Source organism: Manacus vitellinus, unplaced genomic scaffold (genome assembly GCF_001715985.3).
Source record: "Manacus vitellinus isolate BGI_N305 unplaced genomic scaffold, ASM171598v3 scaffold_4_pilon, whole genome shotgun sequence".
Taxonomy (NCBI): domain Eukaryota; kingdom Metazoa; phylum Chordata; class Aves; order Passeriformes; family Pipridae; genus Manacus; species Manacus vitellinus.
Genome location: NW_021940604.1, coordinates 15,579,808 through 15,600,025, shown reverse-complemented (window position 1 = coordinate 15,600,025; position 20,218 = coordinate 15,579,808). Strand labels below are relative to the sequence as shown.

At 36.6% G+C, this 20,218-nt stretch overlaps 1 protein-coding gene across 3 annotated transcripts in view; it reads left to right on the top strand.

The window, feature by feature from the left end:
* NKAIN2 (sodium/potassium transporting ATPase interacting 2) overlaps positions 1-20,218 on the top strand; it is a 293,614-nt gene that overhangs the window by 169,391 nt on the left and 104,005 nt on the right. The window contains exon 1 of one of the 3 annotated variants that reach the window (XM_029962850.1): positions 5,121-5,280. The exons of 1 other annotated variant lie outside the window; for it this stretch is intronic. The gene's annotated coding sequence lies outside the window, so the exon portion shown is untranslated. Of the gene's footprint in view, positions 1-5,120; positions 5,281-20,218 lie in introns of those variants that run through there. One more of the 3 variants, XM_029962849.1, reaches the window with a different exon arrangement.

The following is a 20,218-nucleotide window of genomic DNA, read 5'->3' as shown; positions in this document are numbered from 1 at the left end:
AGACCAAAGCTACAGCTTATGGTCAAGCACTAAATAGCCTAGAAAAGTTATTTATTCTGATGTCTTCTGTTGTCTTCACCTTCATTCATTCATTTAAGCTAAGCTATACTCTCTCATAATTAATTGGACTAAAAACATGCTCCTGGACCCTTGTAGCTGCTCAGCTGAGAGGAGGCAGCTTGTTAAGTCACTGCAATTCAATTGTGTTTGATTGTATTGCTGTAACCTGAAGCTTTGGCTTTCCTCTACTGTGGGTTTAAATCAAAAATAACTTCTCCGAAGACATTAGATTTATTTCAAGGAATAAAATAACATGAGAAGCAGAGCCTTAGGCCACACAGCTTACACAACAATAAAAGGGAGAAGGGGAATTTATGGATGACATCAACAGAAAGGGTCATAAACCCAAAATTACAGCTTGAAAGAGCTATACTAATTAAAAAAGTGTATTGCAGAAGTTGGAGATTGTGATGTAGATAACAACACTGTACAAAAACATAAAGAGTGATTTTTTTTCTTTTACTAGAAGCATAGCTAAACCCCACATGAGTCTTGAATCATGAGTGGTTTAACTTGATCAGAGGCACAGGAGTATATATCCTGTGTAACGGAAACATACAGCTTAGACAAATCACTAAAGTGAATATGAAATTGTAAAGTGAGTATTTCTTATCACGTTGTAGGTATCTGAGGCATGAACATTATTTGATTATTCAGTTAAGTACATTAAAAAGAAAAAGGAAAACCAGCACACCATACAGTTCAACATTACAAAACAATTATTCTATTCAGTCAGTGCTTTAAAAACAAACTCATTCCAGAACAGCTGGAAGCCTGCAAATGACATTTATAACAATTGCAAGTCGTAGTTAACGTAATGTATCAAAAGAAAAGATTGACTCTTTTGGTCTTTTTTTCCCACATATTTTATTTTTAAATTTACATTTGGTTTATGATTTTTATGTAATATCTTGCCTATTCTTTTGTCTCCTTTGAAAAGTTCTAATTAGCAATTCTCACTGGCTTTGGTGCATCTGTCACTGAATTCCTCCTAATGTGTTTTAACATGTCCAAAGCCTGCTCTAGAGTGCTCTTACACCAGTATGTTCATTTTGCTTATTTATTTGTTTGTTTCACATTCAGATACATTCCTGTAAGCACAGGTTTCTCTGCCAAAATTAGTTGTGCCAAGTATGTTGGTATAATGGTGCTCATAACTGATGAATTACTTCTAAAAGCCATAGAAATAAAGGAGCATTTTTATGTGTGGTTTTTTTTTTAATCTTGACCATGGATTTGTGCCATTGAGGGCACAATTAGAAAGAAAGCAAGTAGAAAGTAGAAAACAAGGCAAGCCACACCGAAGTTACTGTGCAATGACTCATTCCTGAAGAAAAAGAAAATAATCTGGGAGCAGAATGTAAATGCTTGGTTTGAAAGACTCTGACCTATTCTTGTTATCTCATTGGAGATGAAGCATTTGACTGAGTAATACCAACGCAGATCACTTCAGGCTCATATTCCCAAACCTAGAAATGACCCACTGAACTGGATTTATTGTGCTAATACAGCAAGACATGGTGCTGACTATGAATGCTTCTGTTAGCAGTGTGATAGTATGAATTGATATTTCACTTAAATGACAAGTCTGGAACTATAAAGTAAGACCAATAAATGAAAATCATTCCTTGATGAAAGGCCAAAGCACATCATAGCAGTTGTCAGTTACCTCATGTATCTTTTGGCAAAAAAAAAGTAAAATAAGAAGCCTCATTTACTTTGGCATGCAATGGACTTGAGAAATGGAGAACTGAACTACTCTGCTGTTAAACAGCTCCAAAGCCAAGTTTGTGGCCAGATTCAGCAAATGCAGAACCAATCCTGTAAATGCTTTGCCACACCTGGGGAAAACTGATGTAATGCAGCGTGCCTTACAAGACAACTCTGGTTGTATTTCCCTGCTGTGTGGGTAAACTCTGGTCTTCATCCATCTCATCTGCTCTTACAGAGCTTTTATGCATCTGACATCAAGTGGTCCAAAGATTCAGAAGTTTGTCCTAGGAAATCCCTCTGCTGTTTGTTGTTTCTCCAAGGCTGTCTGTGAAAAAAATGTGGGCAAAAGCTATGAGATTTGGGGGTGCCCAGGATTTCAAGCACTCAAACATCTGGCTTGGCTGCCCTGTACATACCTCCATAAGCCTTCCATAGTGTAGTTTTATGACCTAAGCTCCATAAGCTTTCCCATAGTGTAGTTGTATCACCTAAGTTAATCTCCTGCTCTGAGTGTCCCTTTAGAGGTTTCAGCCATGCTTCAATAACTGCAGAAGTAGTGTATGGAGAGAAGATCTATGAATTAAATTCTTCAGCCTGATTTCCTAGTGCTGAGCAATGGAAATCTCCACCACCATGCTCATGCTGTCTGAATCCCAGCACCACAATGCTGCACCAGGCACTGGAATGAACTCCTACAATAGTAACCAGCATGAATCTTAGCTGTTGCACACACATAGAGATTATTTGTTTATTTTTTTAAAAAGCTTCATATTAAAAGGGAGAACATGTTGGGAAGCTTTGGGTTTTTTTCCACTGACTCCTTCCAGACGATCAAAAGGACATAGCAGACTTCTGATTTCAAGAAAGCAGGAGAGCAGTTTGAACAACCCTGAAGTACCATGTAGTAGTACTTTTATTCCTCTCAGACCCACTTAGATTTCTGCATGCAATTCAGTTCATCTGAGGAAGAATTGATTAGAGTTTATGGTGCTCTACCCACATTCAATATGCAGGAATTTTCTGAGGGAAAACCAGCCAATGACAGCATATTGAAGAGATCAGAAAGAAGATGTCTTTTAGAAATGTTCATCCTTAAATGGATTAATACAAGCCTAATGTACTATTAAAAGATATTCTGATATCTTAGCAGTTTCTTGTTGTCAAACCAAGAGTTTTTAATTGCTGTGGCTTCTCTGTTGTAGAATTTTCTTTTGTTAATAGATCTGATCCAATTCCCCTAGCAGTCAGGAGAAATTCAACCACTAGCAGTAGTTGAACAGTTCTCATGCTGAAAAAAGAAGAGTCATTATTATAGCAGTTAATATGACATAGCCTATATTTTAAGGTATGATTTTCTGTCATATAATGCCAACTAATACCATCCAAAGCTCTCCAACATAGAGGAAGTTACAAATTAATCTTCTAAATTTTTATCAATGCAAAATATGTTACTTAATTGGTGAGATAATTCCAGTTACGTAATAATAAGGTTACGCGTCTACATTTTCATATTTGCTTTTGTGGGATCAAAAGGTCCAGGGATCTTTTTTAACAGAGTTTAAACAAAAGAGAGAATGAATCCAATATTTGATTTTCTGATTTTGTTTTCTTCTTCTTGTGGCCTATGCTGGGAAGACTGAGGCACGGTGCAACTTTTGATAAGCCTTTGGGGGTCAGTTTTAGCCATACAAATAAGTCAGAATACCTTTCATAGCCTTTTTATTTTCAAAGAGATTAGTAATAAAATGAAAAGAAAAAGCTTTCCACATCCATTTTTCGACACGGATTTCAGGACAGTATTCTTTAAAGTTCTTTTATTTTCTCAGCTTAATAGCTGTGGTTGGGAGCTTGTTTTTCCCCTCCTTTCATATACCTGACAGAGCAAAATATAGAAACTGCTACCAGTTCAGATTTTACTGTAGCCTAAGCCTTGTCTGAAATTGTTCATCCAACGCACAACTTTGTCTTATGATATTGAATTAGAATTTTTTAGTTCAGATATTTTGGGCTGTGAATCTCTCACATCTCGCTGAACCTTATCAAAATTAGTGTTAATGTCTGTAGTACTCAGAAAATGAAGGAAAGGTCAAAACTATCAATTCAGCTTCAACTGAGGTCATGCTAACCTCCAAGACAAATCTTCATGTAAAATATGATGACTCATCTCCTTGAAGAAACCTGCGGCATGGTTCATTTCTTGGTTATTATAGAAAGATGTATTTAGTCATCAAGGTCTGCTACTGCCAAAGAAAGGGAAAGAAAGAGTTGTCTAGCTCTCAACTTTGGGGAAAAGAGCTGGTTTATTTCTCTGTCATCAGGCATCTGTATACCTATCTGCACACAAAACAGGTGTTGTTTATTCAGGGATGTGGTAGGTGTTACTGAACACAAAAACATTATGCATTTTATAAGGATAGTCTTACTCAGAGACAGATAAATAAATATTGGGGAGGAGTACACAATCCCTCACCAACACAGTCTATAATCTAATAGATAATAAACATTCAGAGAATGCAAAAGTGAAGAAAAGAAAGAAAAAGTCAATACAATTTTTCATTTGCTATAATACCTTCTTTTCTGTTGTATCTTTTGCTCTTTTAGTAAAAGCTTCTGGGCATACCTTCTGACTACAGAAGCTATGACCCAGAGCATACAAAGCCCATTTTCACAGAGAATAACCTGTACAGCAGTCCATTCCACAGAATGACAAGCCTGAAAGCTGTGGGAAGGAAGGAAATATCTGAAGGAAGCTTCAAATTCTAGGAATCAAAAGACTTGCTCTCAGAAAACGCCACTGTTCTCTTTCAATGTTGCTTGTGCACCTATAGTTAAGTAACCTGGTTCAGTACATCCCTTTATTCCAGGTGTCATTAATATTTAAAGAAAAATCTTTTCTTCTTGTCTGAATTTACAGGGCAGACTCAGAAACTTAAAAGGAAAGACATATGATTTAATGTAACTGTGAAATGTGTAAGAATAATAAATACTGTGTGAGTTTTAGTCCATAGTGAATTAATTATATTTAAAACTATAAAGTGAAACCATCTATTTCCTACCAATAAAATGAAACTTTATTAGGGACACGTAAGGTCTAATAATTTAATATATTTGAATTGTGTTTAAACAACACAATAAGGCATTATCAGCCTGAAAAGTAAGGCAAGGCATATAGATATTGAAATAGGTGAATAAGCAGCATGTACTGAGGAAACTCTCATGATTGTTTGATAGCTGGTATTGCAACATTTCCCAACCATCTTTTATTCACAGTCTGGAAAAGCTGCTCCTAAAAGAACTTTTCACTGTTTCTGGTTTCTGATCATTCCGGAAGGATGAAGATGTGGCAACAGAGAGAGAAGAGCAAGCCACAACACTGGCAGTAGGACCCCCAAACTGAGCCTGATCACTTGTGGCACGGGAATGTGAAAATGTGCCTGCTTCTACAGGTGGCAAGGAGAGAAACCTCCTGTTTCCTTGTAACATCTGTCTTTGGGCTTTCCAAAATGGGTAAATATTTCCTAAAATTCATGTAATCTCATCTATTGCAATCTAATGCTATGAAAGCCTGGCATTACTTGGAGTAGGAGTCTCCAGCTGCAGCTGTCTGGTGGTGAATTGTCTAAGGGAAAGCTAATCAGCTTCAGGTACTCATCTTGGTAGGACTCATTTGGATAGGTGGGATGATTCGTCCACTGGAGGTGGCAGTCACTTCTTAGTCCTTACAAAGGAACCTAACTAGTTATCTTGGTCTAGAAACTAGACTAAGTTTAATTAGTTAGGCGAGATGAATGTTAACCTCTGCAAGTGGAATTATCTCTATCTAGTATGAAGTTATCTTTAGTCACAGAGTGCCTTAAGATGACAGATGCCTAACCTTTCACTGAAGTAGGTGCAAGAGTATTTCAAAAGTGGTTCAAAGCTGTGCAAGGGGAGATTTAAACTTGGACATTACTGAAGCATTTCTTTACCAAGGGGTTGGTTAACCACTGGAATAGGCTTCCTGGAGAGGTGGTTGATGCTCCAAGCCTGTCAGTGTTTAAGACATTTGGACAATGCCTTTAACATTATGCTGTAAGTTTTGGTCAGCCCTAAACTGGTTAGGCAGTAGGACTAGATCATCACAGTATGTACCTTCTATCTGAAGCGGTCTATCCTATCCTATCCTATCCTATCCTATCCTATCCTATCCTATCCTATCCTATCCTATCCTATCCTATCCTATCCTATCCTATCCTATCCTATGCTATCCATCTTATTCACAGTCATGATCTTTCTAGGGGGTTGGTATTTTGCTGCTGAAGATGAGCAAGAAAAGTTCAGGGTTTTGTTAGCTGGATGTTTTCACAGTCTTTAACTTGGATTATCAGTGATCATCCTTAAAAGAGTTATAAATTAGGCCCTTAACAGTCAAAACTTTTCCTACCACTTGCTCCTGTTCTCCCAGTTTGGGGGAAAATCCTTGGGCAGACTGTGTTAGGGAGCCCAGACAAAGATTTTAAGTCCATAAATTTTATTTCTTTTGAACATGGTCTTAAAATGGAGATATAAAGTAGTGATTTCTTTGCTCAATTTTGTAGATTATCTCCCCATATCAATGCAAATATATAATATATACATATATACATGCTAGGTAGTGTTTTTATCTATCATCAGCCTTTGACACCAGCTCTGCCTTACTTCATTGCTCTGGAATTTTTCCTCACATGTGTCTCATAACCTGTTGGACAATTATCAGCAAAATTAAGTAAACCTTTATCTTGCTCTCTGTCCTGCTGTATGGACTGCATCATCTGGTAAGATCTGTAGCAAAAGTCGAGCTCTGCCATTAATTACAGTGTGTTAACAAGACTAAATTACATTTGTATTATTTGTGTTGGAAGTGCAAGTAAAAAAATGAACTGATGTAAATTTCCAAGGTTCATGAGTAATTTTAAATTTCAAACAGAGTTGTCTCAAATTATCCCTAGGAAAATTACTGGGTTTGGATATGGATCTGAAATCAAATCCCCAAAGATTTTCAATCTATTTTTATTACACTCCTTTTCCTCACTTGCCTTCCAGAGGCAAAAGCAAATTGTACAATCAGTTCTGTAATTTGTTTTGAAAACTTAAATTTGTTTTTAAGCAGGTGTAGAAAAATGTCATTTTCCAATTAAATGGAAAATAGATGAGTATAAGAGTGGACATTTTTCATTGTGAATTTTTGGGGGGTTTTTTTAATTGTTACTGATTTTTTGCAACTTTTATAAATCATTCAAATGGTGAGAAATGTCGAGGGTGAAAATTGCAGATGAAGGACTACACAGTCTAGTAGCAATACAGGCTGATGTTCTTGCTATTGGTAGTTAAATTTTTCTGTCTGTTCTTCTCCAAGAATCTGTTTGTGTGATTTTTTTTCCACATACTTAGAAGTTTGCCTTGCATTTGGGCAGGTCAGAACAAGTGTCTTTTATTTTTTACGTTATCACATAGATTGCACAATTCACTTGTGTTTCAGTATTCGCAGTGCTATCACACCAAGGTTAAGGTTAAAAAGAGTTGATTTTAGAACAAAGAGAAGCATTGTTAATTTCCATAAAGTATTAATTTCTGTTGGGATTTTGGGCAGCAGCTAGAAGAAAATAAGGTAAGGTTTCCCTTTATAGAGGAATTTGTCTTTTATTGTTGTGAGCATCTACACGTACTGCGAAATTTCTGTGAATACTGAAGTGTCTGTGTGGGAAAGAATATGAACAAGCAATGGAGTGGAGCTGAACTCTGCTTAAAGAAACCTATTATATCTTTATATATTCATTTGTGAAGTTACAGAGCATTGCTGAGGTATCCAGAAAGAGCTTTTTTATTATAGCTCAAGGCAATTTAATGCAATTCAGGGTGTTTTCTTTAAGAGTGTAAACTGTACTGCACTTCAAGTTGTGGGAAAATGTTACAGCAAGAATAATGAGATCTGCTTATATGTTAATCTGCTTATATATAATATAGCTTTGTCGTTTCCCTCAGTTTCCTTAAGTAAAATACCACCTATATTAGCTACCAGCTACAGGTAAAACCTATTTTAAAAGGTCAGATTGCTGGTCTTTTGAAAGTTACCAAGGCCATTAAATCTAGACCTGATATTAGAAAAAGTAAGCTTGGAGATAAACAGAGATCCTCCCAGTCTGGAATTGTATTGAAGCTTTCTGATTCGATTACATGCATCACAGACTCAGTGGTGTAGCCCTGCAGAAATCTGTTACAAAATGAACCTCAAGGGCCATGAAGAGATTGATCATTTATATAAAATAATGTTCTTTTTCTGGTTTATTCTGTTTGTGTAACCATAGGAAAAATATTTCCTTTCTTGACAAAAGAGTTGTTCACCATTCAAACAGGTCTTATGAAGCTAAGAGAAATATTTTTTTTGCACCAGTAGATAGAATTCTTATTAAATACTCTGCCATTATGTATGTAATGTTCTGAATGGCTTTTGGCCTTCTTTTTTTTTTTTCTTACCAAGGCACAGTAATTGTAGCTTCTTTTTCTGTATTCTGGATACAACCTAATATGAGGATTTTTAAAAATTCTGATTTTTTTCAAGTGTATTGAACAGGGTTTGACCACTTAAGTTTACCAGAAAAAAAGAAAAAAATTAAAAAAGACCAGAATCTCAGCTGGATTGTCTTCTGATATGTGTAAGCCCTTTGAGAATACCCCAACAACAAATTCTCTAAGTACAAGGAAATATGTTGAGTCCCTTTGTTACCTGTATCTCCTCATCCTCCTAGTCATTGCTTTTGGTTTTGTCTGCAATTTCAGAAACATTGATATCACACTGGAAAAAAAATATCAAAGTGTTTGGGGAAAGAAAAGTCAAAAAATGGAGAATATCATTCTTCTGACAGTAGTTCTGTGGGAGATTTAGGCTTATGCCTAACTTTTGTCATTTTGCACAGGTCAGGCTGAGATTAGGTGGAGTCCAAAGTACTTTACTTATCTGAGCCTCTGAACACATTTTTATAACATGATAGTTTTTATAACAAAATTCAGGTTTAAGAAAGGCCAGGTTCTCATTTATGGTTTTGATCTTCTCTGTTTCTGTGGGAGTCACCACTGGCCATCTGCAGCAGTTAAAGATGCTGGAGAAAGTTGCCAGAGAGTTCCTTAAAAAGTTTGATATGTTGGCAAAACCACTCACAAATTAGTGGTGTTTTTCTGATGCAGCTAATCCTCTTTTCTCCAGTGATACAGTTCCTTTTGATCTTTAGGTGAAACGCTTATGCATTCACAAACAAAACCTAGCTGGGTGAACGTCTGCCTAGGATAGCAGATGTGATATGCACTGTGCTTTCTCTCATGGGTGATAATATTCGCATAAAAATGCTCTCTAACTCTAGTAATTTGACTTTAAAAATAATCTCATCATGTTAAGAGGCAAAGCTGTAATTGACTGCAAGTCCAATAAACAAAGCAATATAAATTTTTACTGTCATAACTCTGATGCTATCATGAGAAAGGATACCTTGACTCTAAAAAGGTCATTTCTCTTAAGCTGTAGGAGGACTAACAAGCTAATTATAAATCCAGTTGAAGGGAAGACTTATTGACGCAGTCCATATTTATATCTGGAATTCAATGGGTTTATTCTGAAACTATGGTGAACTCAGTTGAATCTGCTGGAGTTTCAGGCACTGTACATGGACCATTGAAATAAATCCTTAACACCGTTTTTTGGGGTTTTTTTCTGTATAGACAAAGTTATTCCTTAAATAGAGATTTTGCTTTAATTATTTTATTGTATCAAACAGTCATGCAGTTATGTAATAAAATGTATTCTAAAGGTTATATATATTTCAATATATAAATGCATACAAAATTTGACCTACATTCAAGATAGGACATGGGGATATTTTGAGCCCAATAGGAGAAAAGGATGTGTTCAGCTATTTCCTGGACTGGGGCTTTAGTTACAGCATAAATGAAGAATAATGGGAGTTGCTAAGGGGAATATTTCTCCCCTCATGCCAAATGACTGGGAAAATTAAAGGAGAAAAAAAAGAAATCTCAGAGATTTTTATAAAAAACCTTAGAAGCAACATAGGAAATGGATTTGAAAGACTGTGTTGTTTAAATTATTTTATGAGTTCAAAAAACCTTTTTTCTCCATTAATTTTAAAGATAACTTTATCATCAAATAAATGACCTTTTTATTTACAATAAAAAATATGTAAATGATGCATTGCAATCAATATATAGGAATAAGCACTAAGACAGAAATATTATCACTGTCAAAAACATGCCCATATAGCTGAGAAAAAGTGGAGGTGAAAATTTATTTTTCTAAATATAACCTCATAGTAAATTTTTCCCCTCAGTGTGAATTAGTGATTGGTAACGAAGAACAAACAAGAAATAGATTTGAGATATATAGTTATAATAATCATACTAAAATTAATATCAATATGAAAGACACTAAAATATACTGAAAAAAACCCTCTTCTTTTGAACCCTACAGCTGCAATTTAAGAGACCTGCCATATTTATTGATTGATATGGAAGATCTACAGCAAGAGCTTTAAAGAAGGAAAACTTTCCTGAGAAATAGCACGCAATTGTCAATAAACAGAGTTTATTGTTCACACTTCATCCTGAACAACACAACCTGTTTGAAAGAAATTTGTGCACTGTGATCCATTTGTCAGGCTGATTAAGACTGAGCTCTCCATTAACATATGATAAAAAATCCCAAACTTGCATAAAGAATCAGACATTGACAAAACAGGGTGGAAAACTGCTTTATGATTTTATTGAATATGTAGAAATATCAAACAAAAAAGCAGAATTCGAGATCACTTTATATTGTCCCCAAATGTTTTAATGAACAGAAATGTGAGAGAAAGCTTTGAGATATTACTGAAATTCAGAGCTCCATTATGTTACAAAGTCTGAAATTCCCATTCAAAAGCATGGCTTTTGTCCAAAGGCAATTTCCCTACAAGGAAAAGCTTTGCCTTTGCTAACACAGATATGTAATGCACTTGCAGTATGTAGACTGACAAATGCATTGAAAAGAACACTAAATTTGTTCTATTTTCGCCAATGCAGCAGAAAAGTTCAGAGTGTTTGTGATTAAAATGTATGTTTGACCTTGGATTATTAAGTAGGAAAAAAAGAAGAGTATATATTAAAATAGTTTTATTTTGATAGTCTTTCTGTTCTTCAGCCTGTCATCCAATAAAGCAGAACATTTAAGTATTACTATCAAACAGCTTTAACTATGCTGTCAAGCTCGACTTTTTAAACCTATCAAGCAGTCATTCCTTTTCCATTGCAAAACATCTAACAGTAAGCTTCCTAGCCTTCCTCCTAAACAAAAGTTTCAGAAAAAAAGCCGCATAGAAGCCTTTTTACAAACTTACTTACAGACAAATTCTGAAAGATGCTCCAATTAATATTTCCTATCAGAAGCTAAGTTAACTGATGTTTCTGCGCCGAGGTCAAAGCAACTTCTGTAAACAATAGTTAAACAGGGAACTGTGTGAAACAAATAATATTTTTGCCCATTGGTTACCACCTGTCAAGAACAATGGTGCTGTGGTATTTTGTTACAAAACTGTCAACATTTGATTAAAAATTGTATTTTGTAGTTGTAGCACAGGTTGTGTAATTAAAGTGTTGTCTTTAATTACAACACCTCAGCAGGAAATTCTAACAAAAAATCTGTATCATTAATGAGCTACTGGAAGTAAATGAAAGTGACTTTCTCTGGTACTGGATATTGTTAGAAATTTATATTTGAAGCTGCCTAGTACCTTCCACTAAGAAATTCTAGTTTTCAGTAGCTTATGAATTTGCCTTGTCAACTTTTCATGCTGAAATTTTCTATACTTTCTTTCAACTTCAGGCTTTTCTTTTTCTTTTAGGGAGTTGGATGTTAAATTTCAGCAGAGGTTCAAATACTTCAAAGAATGAGAGTAGGTGATAGATTTTTAAAAACAAATTCCCAGGTTTTTGATGCATTCTGCACCATTCATACTTTAGAACAGCATCTTGGCAAGAATAGTGAAGACTGGTGTTGGAGATACACCTCTCTTCTCCATTTGACAGTCAGATTTGGCCAAATTAGCAGTGTCTTAAAATTTCCTGATGCACCTGTTCAGTTGGTGCTGTGAGGATTTGTCATGGATCCCCTGTGTATGATCCAGGCACCTTACTCCTGCTCTGGTCTCATGGTGTGCAGCTGCACTGAGCCCACTGGAGTCCTCCCAGGAACAGAGCACATGTCCCAGAAGCAGAGAGGCTTAAGATCAGCAGATCCTTCCCATCTGGCCTGGGGCAAGAATAGGTTGTGAGACAGAATTCCCATTTGCATAATAATCTAGTTTTTCCAGGAATAATAAATTATAGATCTATACCTTCAAAACTCCCTTCACAATTTTATAGGAGCTTCTGTCAACTACTATGTTGTAGGTGGACATTGCTTTTATATCTCACCAAGAACCCCTGAAAATTACACAAACTCTCTTCTGGATGATCCAAGGCTGTCACTTCAGCATCCCAAGAAAAATTTTCTCTTTACTTAGACAGTGAATTATAAGAAAAAGTGAACCCTTTCAAGATCCTTTCAAGAAATAAAGCTGTTAAATCTTAACTGAGAATGCTGTGCTTTTTGGAGATCAAATGGCTAGGAAGCAGTGTGCCCAGGTGGCCAAGAAGGTCAATGGCATCCTAGCCTGTATCAGGAACAGTGTGGCCAGCAGGACCAGGGAAGTGATTCTTCCCCTGTACTCAGCACTGGTGAGACCACACCTGGAGTACTGTTCTGGGCCCCTCAGTTCAGGAAGGATATGGAGGTGCTGGAGCAGGTCCAGAGAAGAGCCAAGTGGGGGTTGGTCTCTTCTCCCAGGCAACCAGCAGTAGGACAAGAGGGCACGATCTTAAGCTGTGCCAGGGGAAGTTTAGGTTGGATATTAGGAAGAAATTTTTTGCAGATAGAGTAATTAGACATTGGAATGGGCTGCCCAGGGGGGTGGTGGATTCACTGTCCCTGGAGGTTTTTACAATGAGACTGGTTGTGGCACTTAGTGCCATGGTGTTGGATCAAGGGTTGGACTTGATGATCTCAGAGGTCTTTTCCAACCCAGTTGATTCTATGATACTAGTAGTACTTAGTTCTAATCATGGAAGTGAGCCATACAATTTATCCTAAGTAAATATTAGCAAAGAGTCTTATTATGCATTTGACTGTCATAAGAAGTTGGTACCATCCAAATATGACCACAGGTGGGGTTGATTCCAGGTTGGGATGTTGGACGGATCACCCACTGTACTCCTTTAGGAGCAGGGATTACCAAGCTGTTGAAGCTTCTTTCCACAGATAGATAAGGACAATAGGCGTTATTCACTTCTGGTGGTTCTTTGTTGCCCTGCAGCCTTCTCCAATGCCCCTGACCCTATGTTTTCTTTCCTCTGACCCAAAAAAAAAAAAAAACAAAAACCAACAACAACAAAAAAAACCCGACCAACCAACCAAAATCAACAACACCAAAAATTAGGTGTAGAATTTTTGGGGTTTTTCTCCTACCACAGACTATATAGTTATACTAACAACCTTGGCAACATAAAGAAATTGGTATAGTTTTGTGAAGACTTACAAAGTCATAGGACAAAAGAGACCAAAATGTTCATTGCTAGATCCTGTGCTTTGTTTTAGCTGTCGTCTCAGGAGAAGATTCTAGGAAAACCAAATGAGAAACAAAAAGCCTAAGCCAAAGATCATTTGCATCTTGATTCAGCCTCTCTGAGCAACATGGCTGATACCTGACTCACCTTCAAAAACCCCAAATGCTGTAGCCTAGAACTGCATTGCTGTACACTTTGTCTCAGGACACCATGATAACTAAAATGAGAGAGCACAGTGAATGTGCAAACTGAGCTAAAATTATACAACCATTTTGTTCACAGCTTAAGAACAACAGTTATGGCCCTGGGAAAGAAGGGCAAAGAGCTCACCTTCACAATTTACATCCCTCAAGATCTTGATTTTGAGGACTTGACAAAGTATAGCAGCACATGGAAAGACATACTTGATTTTAGTTATTTCTAATTTGTAGCCAACTTCACATCCAAGATAGAATGAGGCACTCTATTCCTCATACCAATTGAATACTTGAAAAAAGCTCTCTCAATAGTTTTTCTACGTTACCAATATGGCAAGTGATTATTCCCACTATCTAAAAAAAGGAGACATGAAATCAACCTACACTGAGTTTTCTGAAGAGCATCTGAATTTGTGGCCACCTTTGCACATATATTTGAAGAGGATAGGTAGGGACTTGTGACTGAGATGTGGAATCTGATGGACATCTCTGTTTCTGAAGTTTCCCTCTCTACTAAATTGCAATAAACATATTCTGAGAGGCAAAAGGGCCCTCAGTCCTTGATTATTGAAACAAGTTCACATAATCTCCCTGTAATTTCCCACAATGTTTCTAATCTTCTTTGAAAAGCATACTGTATGGGGGCAGAGGCAATATTAATAACATTTTTCTAAAGTATAATAAACTCTTCTCAAAAACTCAGGAACACACTGAATGTGTTCTGTACTGGCCTAAATTCTTGAAAAACTCCCCAAGTTTTAGCAAAACCACTGTTCTCAAGGAAACAAGCAGAATATCAGCAATAACCATGTATAAATTCAAGTGTGCTTTAAAAAATATCTGCCTGTAATTTCAGAACTGCTGACAGTGAGTCAGAGCAGGGAGGCAGGTTTCTGCATCTACTGTAAAACTGGGCAAAGCCTTCTGTTTTGTTCTGCTTGTCCAAAACATTCTTAAGGGCTAGTTTTAGCAGAGCTACTGTGATTAATTAATGGAGCAGGGTTGTCATCATTTCTCAGAGTGGAATCTAGGAAAAAGATTGCAGATTATTTCAAAATGTGTCAAAGCAGAAATATTCTCCCTTGGAAAAAGCAATATAGCGTATTGTAAATGCCAAGGTCAAAGCAGTTTTACATCTTCAATCAGGCATCCTAAGACCAGTAAATACACAACATGTCATATAGTATGCAATTAAAGTGATTTATATACACAAATAGAGATCAAAAACTTACTTTACTCCCACCCTTTCCCCCTCCAAACAATAGGAAACAAACCGCATTGTCACAGATATGCGTCATGCTGTTTCAGTCACTACTGGAGAACAGCCAGAGATTACAATGATGAGATCAGTATAAGGCTGCTATATTGAATGAAATAGAATTGCTTAGTTACAGCAGGGAGACTGAGTTTGTGACAGCAGCTATGGAGCACAGAGCAAGGTAAAAGTACCCAAGTTATATTTCGGCTCCATGGCTGGTATGAGCGGCAAGTGGCTTTGCTTTCTTTTGGTTTAAACACATCATGATTCTTAAAAACTTCATGAAGCTGGATGAAAGCATCAACCTAAAAATGGAGGACTTTGCAGAAACATATAAAAGGAAAGCTCCTGATTTTAGAAAATGAAAACATCTTTTTGTGCTGAAATGCAAGACACAGACAGATTTCCTAATGTTATAGAACATGATACAGAGAGAAGAAAAAGCTGTCAAAACACCAGGACAGTCTCACCAAGTCTCTGGGCCTAGTGATTTGCTGGTTTTACAGTGCTTTTTAGATTAGCATTTACAGTGAATGTCTGAATTTGCATATAATGGTTAATTCTTTGAATTCCCTTTGCAGCTTGTTATTATTCTCTAATCCTTTACTTTTCTAAGAAATTAGAGTGGTTTTCAGTAAAACCTTTCCATCAGAGAATTGCCTTTGTAGATATCTAGGCTTTGCAGATCTCTGCATATTATAGACTCATACAGTATCAAGCATTTCCAAAACGATAAAAGAACAATACCAAACCACATGTCTAGAATATATTCCTACTGCGTTTCAAACCAATTCTGTGTAGGAGATTATTAAGACCTTTCTGAAAATTCTGTATTATTCACTAAACTGAGCACACAGTGCCATTGAAATTTATGTGGTTCATTCTTTTAATTTCTTCACAGAGCAAAATCAGCTGGGGTAAAGAATATCACTGTATTGTACTCAGAGAACAGATACAAATGAAATATGGAACAAATGTTATAATTAATTGCCAAGAAGACAGTGTCCAGTCCATTAATTTTAGAGTCATTAAAAACATCCTAATAGAGTGACTTCTAGATTACTCTGAGATCAAGTGATAAAGTGGTACATTTTGGGTTTGGTTTTGGATAGAAAAAGGAGCCCCATGGATGGAAAAATACCTCACTGTGGAAGACTTTGTAAAAATATAGAACAAATTTTAATACTGGAAATTTTTAAGTATAAGATAATAATTTAATTATTTCAAGGGGCTTTATCTTATAATGAAAAAATGTTAACATTGCATTCAGATTAATTTAGTGGCAGATTGTATACTAAAGGATTGACCTAATTAATTTTGAATTTACAGGGCTTATAATTTTGTGGGACAACATGTCTTTAGGCAGTTCTGAAGCCATGAATAACTGCCACATATTTTGGTGAAGACTCTGTATTACTGTGTCTTATTCATACGCTGATGTACTTCATATAGATTCTTGGCATCTGAGATCTGGAAAACACTATTCCTTTTTGAGATTTAAAAAAAAAAATCACAGACCTTTTGGATTCCTTGTTAGGTTTTGGCAAACTCAGAAAAACCTGTGAAGTAGATTTGAAAATAATTATTTTCCAAATACATTGACTGAAAAGTAAGATAAGATTAAACTCTAAGCATTTCCTTGGAAGTAATCAATATTGTGTGACAAATTTTCAAGTTGCAAATCTTGGGGGACAGTTTTTTCCCCTTCAACTCAATTGTGCATGCTTTCTCCCTAGTATAAAGCAACAATTGATAGGCTTTTGAAAATTTTTTGAAGTACTCACAGCCTTAACTTCATCCTTATTCTATATCTACTATTAAATCTGAAAATCTCTTATAAGTAAGGAGAGATGCTTCTTAAGCTGTGCAGTAGTGCAACTTCCTTTTTCACAAAAGGATGATATGTGGGGTTTTTATTATTTCATTACTGCAGTCATTTTTGCTTTTATTCCCGTGGTACACATATAATTAAGCTTGATATAATAGCAGAGTTTTGTTCCTTATTAAAGTATTGGCGTCGAATGAGTTATACAGTTAGAAGAAAATTACAAATTAACAAATTCAGTTAAAAATGTTAATAATGTAAACCAGTAACTGCTGTGATTTTTTTAAAGGAGTGGTATGACAGAAGAGCAATAAATTTTGGTCCTCTAAAGAATAATCTGAAAAATATGCTAATGAGCATAATAATTTTCCTTTGTACTCAGTGAGCTTATGCTGAAATACTGTTCAGCCTCATAGGGATGAGGATAAGGTTGGTTTTACCTGGTGGAAATTGTGTAGAGACAACCCTCAGTTCCGAAGGAGAGTTTGAGATCTTGTACCTCTTGCAAAATAGACTGGAAAGACACACTTTATTATCTGAATGTGTACAACTGTATTGAGAAAAAAAATGAGCATGAGAAAAATGAAACTAAAAAATTTTAACTAAGGGAATGCTGGATCTCATATACATAATTGCTACATCTGACCAGCTGCAAATATGCCATGAAGCATTTTATTGCACCTAACATGCTAGTTCTGCCTGTGAAGTTTGTGCAGAAAGTCCTATTCCAGCAGGTTTGTCATGCAAGTGCACTTTTGTGTCAGTAATTTGCTAATGCTGTCACCTTGCAGAAAAAGCAACACTAATCTTAGGGGTAGCACGTCAACATTCCCCAAATTATCACAGTATTTGGAGCACCTGCATCTGATCTCTGCCTGATGCTAGCGCTAAACCCATGTCTCACAAAAATGATCTGCCTTTTTATTATCTTAGATTTGGTCTGAGAAAGGGAGAATTTCTCATTAGCAGGGTGACTCCAGTACAAGGCTTCTGGCTCCAACAGATCAAAATCTCCTAATTGACCAAAACGCAATTATAAGTCTTTAAAATGTCGGTCTTTTTTGAACCTTCCAAATGCATATATGCACCTTGTTTTGTAATATTTGTTGACACATGGGAGTGCCTACAGAGTGGTATTTTTACATTAGCTCCACCTGATCTCATGCATTTTTCCATCAACTGCAAAGCCTTTGTTCTCATCCACATCCTGGGTGCATACAGTCCTTGCAAACAGCTTTTAAAATCTAGCTCTTAAAGAACTTTAGTCAGTCCTCAAAACATTTAGAGACCTATAGATAATGGATTTTATAGTCCCTTTGATATAGAGGCAAAGAGCATAAGTCCATATCTAATATTTCTATTCTTTCGGCGGGTGTCGTGGTTTAAGAATGGTATTCCCCAATTTAGTGTTCCCACTGAACTACTCCAAACCATGTTCTGCTTCATCCCTCCTCCCCCTTCTCCTCCCCCTCCCCCTTCAGTGGGATGGACAGGATAATTGGAGGCACAAAAGGTAAAGATCACGGGTTGAGATAAGAACAATTTACTGGAAACAGAAATGAAATAATACAATGAACTGTAACTGCAACAATACTAATGACAGAGTGTACAAGAAAAAGGTGAACAATTCACAGGTGATGGCTCACCATGGAAACTCCAAAAAATACCAGACTGAAAATACCCAACCACTCCCTCCACCACCCTGTAAAGTAGCCAAGTTGTAGAATAGCCTCTGGATCCTAGCCATGCCCCCTCCTACCTACTGCAAAAATTAGCCCTATCCTGGCCAGAACCAGGACACCCAGGGATGCCAGATGTTCTTCTTTGTTAGGCAGTAAGGAAAATTAGAACGGAAAGAAACATTAAAAAAACCCCTAAACTATCATCTTTTTCTAAAGTTTGCAACAGTGAGATACATGTTTTACTTGTGATATACAACTGATGACACACCTCGCTGACATGCAGCAGAAGTTTGGACTCCACTGTGATGTTATGGACTGAGTTGGGACCAGCACACTAGCACGCATGCTAGTAGCATGGAAGTAAGAAAACTGTGACTAGGTGGGAAACAGCTTCCTGGATCAGGCAACACAAGTACTCATCACTTTCTGTAAATCTTAGAAAAGGTAACATTCAACCATGAATCTGGGGTTTTATAACAAAAGAAAAACCAGATAGATATATCAGACTAAGATCAGATTTCTGGCCCATTGTAGAACGCATGCTGGAAAATATCAAGACTAAAACACACAGCTTTATGAACTTGGGGCTTTTGTCTCAGATTTCATGAATACGCTTCTGTAACTTGGAAAAACTAGGAAAGTTGTCAGAAGCTATGTTTCATTTAATTTTTTTTGTCCTTTATATTTGTTACCAAAATTCATAAAATCCTGAAAAAATACAGAAGATTTTTTAGCAGATGAAGACTTAGCAGCAGATGTCTTGTGATATCTATGCATGCCTAAATAAGAACTGTGAGGTGCATTTCTATTAAGAAAAAATCCATGTCTTGTAAGGAATGATCTAATAATAGAAGGCAATTTAAAAAAAAATAAAATAAAATAAACTAAAGGAGAAGAAAACCAGAAGTCTTTTTTAACCCTTCGTGTGAAGCTTCCACTAGTGTTATCTAAATAATTTTTTGGCTGGTGTGGTGGTGTGTATTTGAGTAAACTCTGTGCTACATGGAGGTTACTTTAATAGTTCACACCTTGAAAGGGTTGTTAAAATTAGCCTTGTAAATATAGCTATTTGATCTGGAATGGTAAAACATTGATTATTATTCTCATTTCCTACAAAGAGAGGGTTTTCATACACTCAGTTAGAACCAGGAAGAAACACAATTCATTTGGTATTCAGTGCTATCAGTGGAGCAAAACTGTTCACCAGGAACGAGGAGTAGGAATTGCTCATGGTGGTGATGCTATCACCAGAGGAGGAAGTTTTTATAAGTGCTGAGCAAATATCCCTTTGCAGTATTCAGTGTTGTGGTTTACTTGGAGGAAGATGAATTTGGGGGCTAGAAGCCTGTGGACTGAAAACTGACATTTTTAGCCACAGATTGATATTAAAATAAATTGAGGTATATGTTATTTTATAAGCAACACAGAGTATAGAATCATAGAATCAACTGAATTGGAAGGGACCTCTGAGATCATCAAGTCCAACCCTTGATCCACTACCACCATGGTTACTAGACCATGGCACTAAGTGCCACATCCAGTCTCATTGTAAAAACTTCCAGGGAAAGTGAATCCACCACCTCCCTGGGCAGCCCATTCCAAAGTCTAATTACTCTATCTGCAAAAAATTTTTTTGTAATATCCAACTTCCCCTGGCACAGCTTAAGATCATGTCCTCTTGTCCTACTGCTGGTTGCCTGGGAGAAGAGACCAACCCCCACTTGGCTCTTCTCTGGACCTGCTCCAGCACCTCCATATCCTTCCTGAACTGAGGGGCCCAGAACTGGACACAGCACTCCAGGCGTGGCCTCACCAGCGCTGAGTA